This window comes from Stenella coeruleoalba, assembly GCF_951394435.1.
Source record: "Stenella coeruleoalba genome assembly, chromosome: 8".
Taxonomy (NCBI): Eukaryota; Metazoa; Chordata; class Mammalia; order Artiodactyla; family Delphinidae; genus Stenella; species Stenella coeruleoalba.
The window spans coordinates 86,101,097-86,110,892 of record NC_137154.1 but is presented as its reverse complement, the minus strand read 5'-3'; the positions used below and the strand labels follow the sequence as shown (position 1 = coordinate 86,110,892).

Genomic DNA, 9,796 nt, shown 5'->3' with positions numbered 1-9,796 from the left:
TTGGTTCCTGACCTCAAATATTCTATCATCTAGTAAGAAAATAGACATTAAATAAATAAGTATAGAGATAAACATTTAATTAAATTGTGATGAGTGCTATGAAAAGTGAAGCATATGATGTTCTGAGAAACAGTAACAGGTTAACCAATTTGAATTGAGGATAAAGGCAGAACCTCTGAGGAAGAGACTTGAAGGAGGAGAAGGGAGAAAAAGTCCAAATGGAAAGAGAAAAATAAATAATAGCTTGGAAAATATGTTTGGTTGACTAACACATGAAGAATATGAATCCTGTTTGGCTTGATCATTTCCACAAAGCAGCAGATGAAGAGGAGGAATTGTCAGCTATCACAAATAAACCAAACAGTCATGGGGATACACAGGATACAGTCAAAGAGAAAGCATTCTGGAGCCATATTTTAAAGCAGATAAGAGAGAGACTAACTTGCAACATTTTCTTCATTTTGAGGTAATTCAGAGAAAAAGGAGAGAAAGCCAGATTGCTTAAGAATACATATAAAGAATGTAGAGTGTGTTATGCACATACGCCATCAGAAGAAAGAAAAGAAGTTAGGTACCTGTCAAGACACTGATTCTGCTACATTCCATCCAACACAAAAGGGAATTTCTGGGAAGCTGTTTTTCCTTCTGACATATAGCAGATCTTCCCTTAATCCTTGATGGTACATAAATGTTGGACACATCCATGGCCTCAAGGTTGGGGAAGATGAAGTCATTGGCTGAAAATTGTTTTATACGTCTAGGATTGCAAACAATAAGTATGAAAGAGAAACGGATAGGTTTTGCAGAAATGAAACTTCCTTTGTGTGGTTAGTACATGTGATTAAACAAGAACTGCAAAGTGTACTCGCCACCCTGTTTGGGCTTTTCTGGACCTTTGGCACTTTCATTCCTTGTACAGAAATAGGGGAAAAGTCTTTCTCTTTTTAAAAATTAAAAAAAAAAATCCTAAGGCAGTAGTTCTCAACCTTGTCTACACATCAAGATTACCTTGGGTCACTTTGAAAATTTCATGTGCGTTGGAAGCACTTCAGGACATCCTTATCAGTGTGTCTGGGATGGGTTCAGGGATCAGTAGTTTAAAAATCTTCCCAAGTGATTCTGATGTGCTGCCAAGTTTAAGACCTATTTTAGTAAGTAAGTCTTTATTTTTCTATTCTCTCTTTTTTCTTTTTAAAATAATCCCTTTTCTGAAAATTAAATGAGCGTTGAAATAAACCCCAAACTTAAATGATCAGATTTCTTAAAATAAAAAGGAGGAGATTAGAAACTTCCACTAGAATGTTTGTGATCTTACTATCCTGCCCTCAACACCCTGCTTTGTAGGTGGTGATGAGTAGCTGGGCCACAGGTCCCCATAGGCAAGTCTGACTTTGGCTGGAGGACTTGTTCGGGTTTCCCAAATATTCTCACTCACCACAGCCCCTGTACGACTCCAGATGTCTACAACGGTACTCTATCTAGTATTCTCTGCCTTTGACAGACCACATGTTTAACCAGGCCTTCTGAAAATTGGGCCCCTGGAGCCATACCAGCTTCCCCCATTTGCCATTACTTCCCTTCACTTTGCTCTCAGTTTCCTCTAGCAGATGTCAACACATAGTGTACAACCCTTTATCTGCAACCCTTGGGGTCACGTGGGTACTGGAATTCAGCATGTCTTAGACTTTGGAAAGGTAGATTATGCATTCCACATCTTACATACTTCCCTTAGTGTGGCTGGAGGAGCACCCTGTAATCAAGCACTTGCATGTTTCTTCAGGAAACACAGGACTACTCCTATGAATTGGGATGAAAAATGACTACAAACAGTCTCATGTCTATTCAGTTCAAGTTTTGCCACCAAATGATATTGCTAGAATTTTATGAATAAAAAACTTCAGGAATGGAGGACCTGTGGTAGCTGCATTATTTAAAACTTGTTTTGCAAGATTGCCTTTTCACTGACTTTACTGGTTTTTCTCATTGCTTGTAACAGAAACATTGTAACATGAAGTTAAACGGATTTCCATTGTCAGTTGCTTTGACTGTTAATACTTTCCATTTGGTCAGCAATGGAAACCCCAGATAACCCCAGATTTTTTTGTTGGGGGAGAATAAAACTAAAATAGATTAAACAAACAGACCTTTAGAGGCTGTTACCATTGAACCCTGGTGACTCAAGCTCAGAAAATGAAATAGCTGACTTAAACCTCAGGTGGACCATTTCACCCATGGTCATCTTAGTAACTCTCTTCAGCCTTCAGATGTCTTTCCCCGCTCTAATTTTACGTTATTTAGTCTCCATAGTTGTATTAGCTGAATTTATGTTATATTGGCCTTCCTCATATCTGTCAGGACATGGGGCTGGGGGTGTCGGGGGGGATGTGGGCATGTTGTGGAGACTGAACTGTTAAATATCATGTGACCTCGTTGTTTTCACAGGCTGGTGAGGCCCAAGGGAACTCTGAGTTATGTGTATCTATTTTCCTATTAGGTTAGCTACTCTTTTTTTTTTTTTGGCGGTACGCGGGCCTCTCACTGTTGCGGCCTCTCCCGTTGCGGAGCACAGGCTCCGTACGCGCAGGCCCAGTGGCCATGGCTCACAGGCCCAGCCGCTCCGTGGCATGTGGGATCCTCCCGGACCAGGGCACGAACCCGTGTCCCCTGCATTGGCAGGCAGACTCTCAACCACTGCGCCACCAGGGCAGCCCCTAGCTACTCTTTAAGAGCAGATTTTCTTCCCTGTGTGCCCCTTAGATCATGTGGTATAGTTCATGGGTGGTTTAAAAAATCCTATTGTTTTCTTAATAGTTGATAGTACAATTTCTTTTGGGAATAAGTGGTCTTAAAAGAAGACAATACCTTGGAGCATTTGGGTATGAAAAAATAGGCCCACCGTAGGATTCAGAGTGTGGGGCAGAACAAATGGAGGGTAGAATTACTTTGCATTAAAAAGAAAAAATGATGGTGGTAGGAGGGGACAGAAAGGAGAGAGAATGGCTGAGCAACATAGAAAATCAGCCAAAAGACTCTCTAGAACAGAATGACTATTAATTCCAGTTGTGATGGGTCGGCAGTGCAAACCCCATCTATTTCTTAATTTCTCTAAACGTTTTGTAACATCTGCTACACAAAGGCTTTGTGTGCATAATTTTATTTGTGTGTGTGTGTATGTAAAACTAAGAAAGGTAGCTAAAAAACCCATGCAGTAATGAGCAAGTTGCAAGATACCAAGTGGAGAACAAGAAGTCAGCTGAAGCAGGAGACAGTTATGAGAACATAAGCCCCCCAGGAATGCACAGAAATCTTGGACAGGGATTTGGACTTTCAACATGAGGTATGCTGGAGACCAGTCTTGTCTAGATTTTAAGAGTCAATTTGACCCTGAATGTCATCTAAATTAAGTAATAAATGCTCTACAAAGGTTACAAATGACATTACAAAATGATAAACACTGGACTTAGTAGAATGTTACAATTACCTGTAAAATGCAAAGAGTCCTGGAGAAGAAATTAGAAGTCCTGGGTTTGAATTTTTTTTTTTCTTCAACTCCCAGCACCTTTATTTTTCCTAGAATCTGGATATAATGAACTCTAGCAGGGCAGTTATTACTATTTAAGCCTTACACTTTAGATTCTTTAAACTACTTCAAAATTTGTAAATCTGAGAATGCATATTCCAATAACCGCGAAACTAAAATTTGAGATTATACCAAAAAATTTACTCACTGTTTATGTGACTACACAAAATTTTGTGTGCAGCACATGGACATTAATATTGCAGAATTTGGCCTTTTTTTAAGTTGAAGTATAGTTGATTTACAATGTTGCAATTGTTTCAGGTGTACAGCAAAATGTTTCAGTTATATGTATGCATACATATATCTATTCTTTTTCAGATTCTTTTCTATTATAGGTTATTGTAAGATATCGAATACAGTTTCCGGTCTTATACAGTAAATCCTTGTTGTTTATCTATTTTATCTATTGTAGTGTGTATCTGTTAATTCCAAACCCCTAATTTATCCCTCCCCCTCCCCCTTCCACTTTGGTAACCATAACTTTGTTTTCTATGTGTGTGAGTCTATTCTTGTTTTGTAAATAAGTTCATTTGTATCATTTTTTAAGATTCCACATATAAGTGATATCATATGATATTGGTCTTTGTCAGACTGACTTCACTTAGTATGATAACTTCTAGGTCCAGCCATGTTGCTGCAAATGTTAATATTTCATTCTTTTTAATGGCTGAGTAATATTCCATTGTATATATATATATATGTATATATATATATATATATATATATATATATATATATATATATACACCACATCTTCTTTATCCATTCATCTGTCAATGGGCATTTAGGTTCCTTATAAAACACCAAAAATAGCTGATAGGAAATGCTTACTTAAATCTTTTACCTAAGTCATACTATAGGAATTTACAGTCTTGACCAAAAGAGGACACAGGTTTCTCATTAAACTTTATTTTAATGGGTCTCAAAATTCTGTGACAGATTTTTAGTCAAATTGTTTCTATTAAAAATTACTGATTTTTAAAACTTATAACTTAAAACTGCCATACGCACACAAAAACAAATGGTCCACAACATATTTTCCTTTTTTTTCTGAAAGTTTTACAATGCATTATCATTAACCAATCTTTTACTGTTAAACTTAAATGGCCAACAGAAACAAACAATCCTGATAATGTTCTTCAACAACTGATTAAAACTGGGGTGTCAGGTATTAGGGATATTATTCACTTAGCCTTCTGAACTTTCTGGGTCATCCACTGCTTTGACGACACCCAAGACACGTCTGTCTCATGTCACAAACAGCAAAATGACCCTGAGGAGGATTGTCAGAAAAGCTCTCAAAATACATGGGCTTTCCAGCAACCAAATGAACCATGCCAGCATCACCAGCTTTACAGAATTGGGAACCATCTTCCAGCTTCTTCACAGAATAGCAGTCAACCTTCCTCTTCAGCCCAGCAAACTTGCAAGCAACATTAGCTATTTGACAATCCTGCACAAGTGCATAGCCAGCACTGATTTGGCCTGGATGGTACAGGATAATCACCTGAGCTGTGAAGCCATCTGTTTCCATTGGTAGATCATTTATTTATTTATTTTTGGCTGCGCTGGGTCTTGGTCATTGCGTGCAGGCTTTCTCTAGTTGCGGAGAGTGGAGGCTACTCTTCGTTGCGGGCGCGGGCTTCTCATTGTTGTGGCTTCTCTTGTTGCGGAGTACGGGCTCTAGGCACATGGGCTTCAGCAGTTGTGGCATGTGGGCTCAGTAGTTGCGGCACATGGGCTTAGTTGCTCCACAGCATGTGGGATCTTCCAGGACCAGGGATTGAACCCATGTCCCCTGCATTGGCAGGCAGATTCTTAACCACTGTGCCACCAGGGAAGTCCCTGGTGGGTCATTTTTGCTGTCATCAGCCACAGTGCCACAACAAACATCTTTTTTTTTTTTTGTGGTACGCGGGCCTCTCACTGTTGTGGCCTCTCCCGTTGTGGAGCACAGACTCCGGACGCTCAGGCCCAGCGGCCATGGCTCATGGGCCCAGCCGCTCCGCGGCATGTGGCATCTTCCCGGACCAGGGCACGAACCCGTGACCCCTGCATCGGCAGGCAGACTCTCAACCACTGTGCCACCAGGGAAGCCCCACAACAAACATCTCTGACAGACATGTTCTTGACATTGAGACCCACCTTGTCCCAAGATAGAGCTTCACTCAAAGCTTTAGGATGCATTTCAACAGACTTGACTTCAGTTGTAATGGTGACTACAGCAAAGGTGACCATTATGCTGGGTTTGAGAACACCAGTCTCCACAGGGACAGTGCCAATACCGCCAATTTTGTAGACACCCTGGAGGAGCAGACGCAAGGGTTTGTCAGTTGGAAGACTTGGTGGCAGGATGCAATCCAGAGCTTCAAGCATCGTGGTTTCACTGGCATTGATTGCCATCTTTATGAGTGACTTTCCATCCTTTGAGTCAAAGCATGTTTGTACTTGGCTGCAGCATGTTGTCACCATTCCAACCAGAAACTGGCACAAGTGCCACTGTGTTGGAGTTGTAGCCAATTTTCTTAATGTAGGTGCTGACTTTCTTAATGATTTCCTTTTATCTCTTCTGGCTGCCGGGTGGCTCAGTGGAACCCATTTTAACACCAACAATTAGTTGTCTCACCCACAGTCTGTAAGCCAGAAGTGCATGCTCACAGGTCTGCCCATTCTTGGAGATCCCTGCTTCAACTTCACCAATGCCAGCAGCAGCAGCAGTCAGCGCAGCACAGTCAGCCTAGGGTGTGCCTATAGGCATGTTTTGGGTAGTCTCTGTGTCCTGAGACATCAATGATACTACTTGCTGGTCTTGAATTTCTACAGGGGAATATCAGTGGTGATACCAAGCCCATGTTCAGCTTTCAGTTTGCCCAATACCCAGGCATACTTGAAGGAGTCCTTTCTCATATCAGTAGCCTCATTCTCAAATTTTTTCTTTGGCTCTTTTGTTGATCCCACCACATTTGTAGACCAGATGGCCAGTGGTGGTAGACTTGCTCTAATCTATGTGTCTGGTGACAACAATATTGATATGAATCGTTTTCTTTCCCATTTTGGCTTAGATTTAGTTGTGATACTTGTGATCTGGTGGTAAATCTGTTGTGAAAAAGTAGGTTTGAATTCTGTGGCATTAAGTAATTATGTGACTTTGGGAACATGCTTAATTACTCTGAGGTGCAGTTTTCTTACCTGTCAAAGGATAGAAGAAATTAATTATTGGTTCTCTTATCTGTAAAATGGCTCCAATGGTAACTAAGATGCCTTAGGAAGGAGAACAGAATTTGGAATCAGGAAAAATACACCTATGTTTGCATCCTGCTCCTGCCACTCTCTGGCTGTGTGACCTTCAGTTAGCTACTTAACTTCCTAAGCCTTGGTTTCTTCATCTATAAAGTAGTAATAATAACACCTATGCCTCAGATGGCTCTGAAAGGATTAAATATTTTAGCCTAGGTAGAGATGCTTGATAAATATTAAGCCCATCTCTTTCAGATTTAAGTTCAATTTCTTCACTCAGTTTCCTTCTTCATGGTCTTGAAAGAGAAAAATTTCTGGCTCTGTTTTGCAGGGTGACCCAACTTCATACCAACTTACCTCTGTGGAGCAGAAAAGGAAATAATGTTAATTCATCTTTACATTTGCCAATTATATGGAATTTAACAGCAATATTCAAATCCGTACGCTGCTATGGTTACTGGTATAATGTACTAAGTATTAACCGAGAAAACTCTATTTAAGAATGGCATCCAGAGAGGTGGTAAAGTTTGCCTACAGATTCTTTCACTACTATGTAGCTTCTATATCTACTGTAAAGATAATACTTTCCCAGTGTCAATTTGAAGTCCCAAGTCTCTTTGTATTAATAATCCTGGAAGACACAGTGGTAGTGGAACTCTTGACTCACTTTTTTTTCCCCTGGGAATAATTGGAGGCTGTAGTCATCACCCACCTCACTCCTAACCCCAATAAGCTAGGAGTAACTCCATTTAGGTTTATAGCAAAAGGCAGCCCACAGCAAAGAAGGTATGAAACCCTCAGTTTTCCTATGCAAATGGGAAGTCCATTTCTTGATCTGGATCTTATCCTAACGGTTCTTCTCACTAAATACCCAGCCATCATAAGGATGCCTTGGATAGGACTTTATCTCACTAAATACTGCTTTTGCAGTATTGTTGAAGAACAGCAAGAGCAAGGGCACAAGTCTGTCTGTCTTACTTCTGTCCATATTTCTTGGGTGCCTACACTTTCTGTCTCCCTATGTTCCTAGTATCATGAAAGGGGAAAGGGAGCTCTTCCCAGTACCTAAGAAGTGTTGATGGGCTACTTTATCTGTCCTAAATCTTGTATTTCCTATTGGCCTTATGACATATCCATTTCACCCAGAGTGTGTATCTGAGCTTTACCTACCAAAGAAAGTTAGATTTAGGGGAGGGGGTCTGAGAATGGGTGGAAAGCGACATACAAATATATTATTCTTAATTTTGGTTCACATTTTCAACTGTTATCTTAATGGGATGAGTATATACTGCATTGATCCAACGACTTTATAATCACTCTTAGGTTGAAATGATAGTGCTAAGCTGATTAAGAATTTCCAAATGAATGTTGTATTTCAAAAGATGCTCTTCTAGGCTTTGTGTTAATATGTGCTGCCTATATTTCTGACCTAATATTTCTCTTTATTTGTATGGCCCGTAATCTTTCTGTGATAAGTATTAACGATTCTAAATTCTAAATTCCTAAAAGAAATGAGCAGATTATGAAAGTTTCTCTACCATGTTGTCATTAGGATGGTAATGGAGTACAAAGATAGCTGGTGCTGATTCAATTTATTTTGCCCTGGAAATACACAATGCCCTAAATTATAAATATACCTTAAACTGAGAGGTTCAGTGCTTCAGTGTAGATATAACATCAAAACTATGTCTTAGATTTTTTTAAAAACATCTTTATTGGAGTATAATTGCTTTAAAATGGTGTCTTATCTCTGCTTTATAACAAAGTGAATCAGATATATATATATATATATATATATATATATATATATATATATATCCCCATCTCCTCCCTCTTGCATCTCCTTCCCACCCTCCCTATCCCACCCCTCTAGGTGGTCACAAAGCACCAAGCTGATCTCCCTGGGCTATGTGGCTGCTTCCCACTAGCTATCTATTTTACCTTTGATAGTGTTTATATGTCCATGCCACTCTCTCACTTCGTCCCAGCTTACCCTTCCCCCTCCCCGTGTCCTCAAATCCATTCTCTACGTCTGTGTCTTTATTCCTGTCCTGCCCCTAGGTTTGTCAGAACCATTTTTTTTTTTTTTAGATTCCTTAAATGTGTTAGCATACAGGATTTGTTTTTTTTCTTTCTGACTTATTTCACTCTGTATGACAGACTCTAGGTCCATCCACCTCACTACAAATAACTCAATTTCGTTTCTTTTTACGGCTGAATAATATTCCATTGTACATATGTGCCACATCTTCTTTATCCGTTCATCTGTCAATGGACACTTAGTTTGCTTCCATGTCCTGGCTATTGTAGAGCTGCATTGAACATTGTGATCCAACACTTTTTTTTTTAAACATCTTTATTAGAGTATAATTGCTTTACAATGGTGTGTTAGTTTCTGCTTTATAACAAAGTGAATCAGTTATACATATACATATGTTCCCACAACTCTTCCCTCTTGCATCTTGCTCCCTTCCACCCTCCCTATCCCATGCCTCTAGGTGGTCACAAACCACCGAGCTGATCTCCCTGTGCTATGCGGCTGCTTCCCACTAGCTATCTATTTTACGTTTGGCAGTGTATATATGTCCATGCTACTCTCTCACTTTGTCACAGCTTATCCTTCCCCCTCCCCATATCCTCAAGTCCATTCTCTAGTAGCTCTGCGTCTTTATTCCCGTCTTACCCCTAGGTTCTTCATGACCTTTTTCTTTTTTTTCTTAGATTCCATATATATGTGTTAGCATACGTTATTTGTTTTTCTCTTTCTGACTTACTTCGCTCTGTATGACAGATTCTATGTCCATCCACCTCACTACAAATAACTCAATTTCGTTTCTTTTTATGGCTGAGTAATATTCCATTGTATATATGTGCCACATCTTCTTTATCCATTCATCTGTTGATGAACACTTAGGTTGCTTCCATCTCCTGGCTCTTGTAAATAGAGCTGCAATGAACATTTCGGTACATGACTCTTTT

At 39.8% G+C, this 9,796-nt stretch overlaps 1 pseudogene across 1 annotated transcript; it reads right to left on the bottom strand.

The window, feature by feature from the left end:
• Window positions 1-4,790: 4,790 nt before the first annotated feature.
• Window positions 4,791-6,632, bottom strand: LOC307190433 (elongation factor 1-alpha 1-like; annotated as a pseudogene). The gene is made up of 2 exons: window positions 5,690-6,632; window positions 4,791-5,033 (listed from the first exon to the last, which is right to left on the bottom strand). The product of its transcript is annotated as an elongation factor 1-alpha 1-like (transcript).
• Window positions 6,633-9,796: the final 3,164 nt, after the last annotated feature.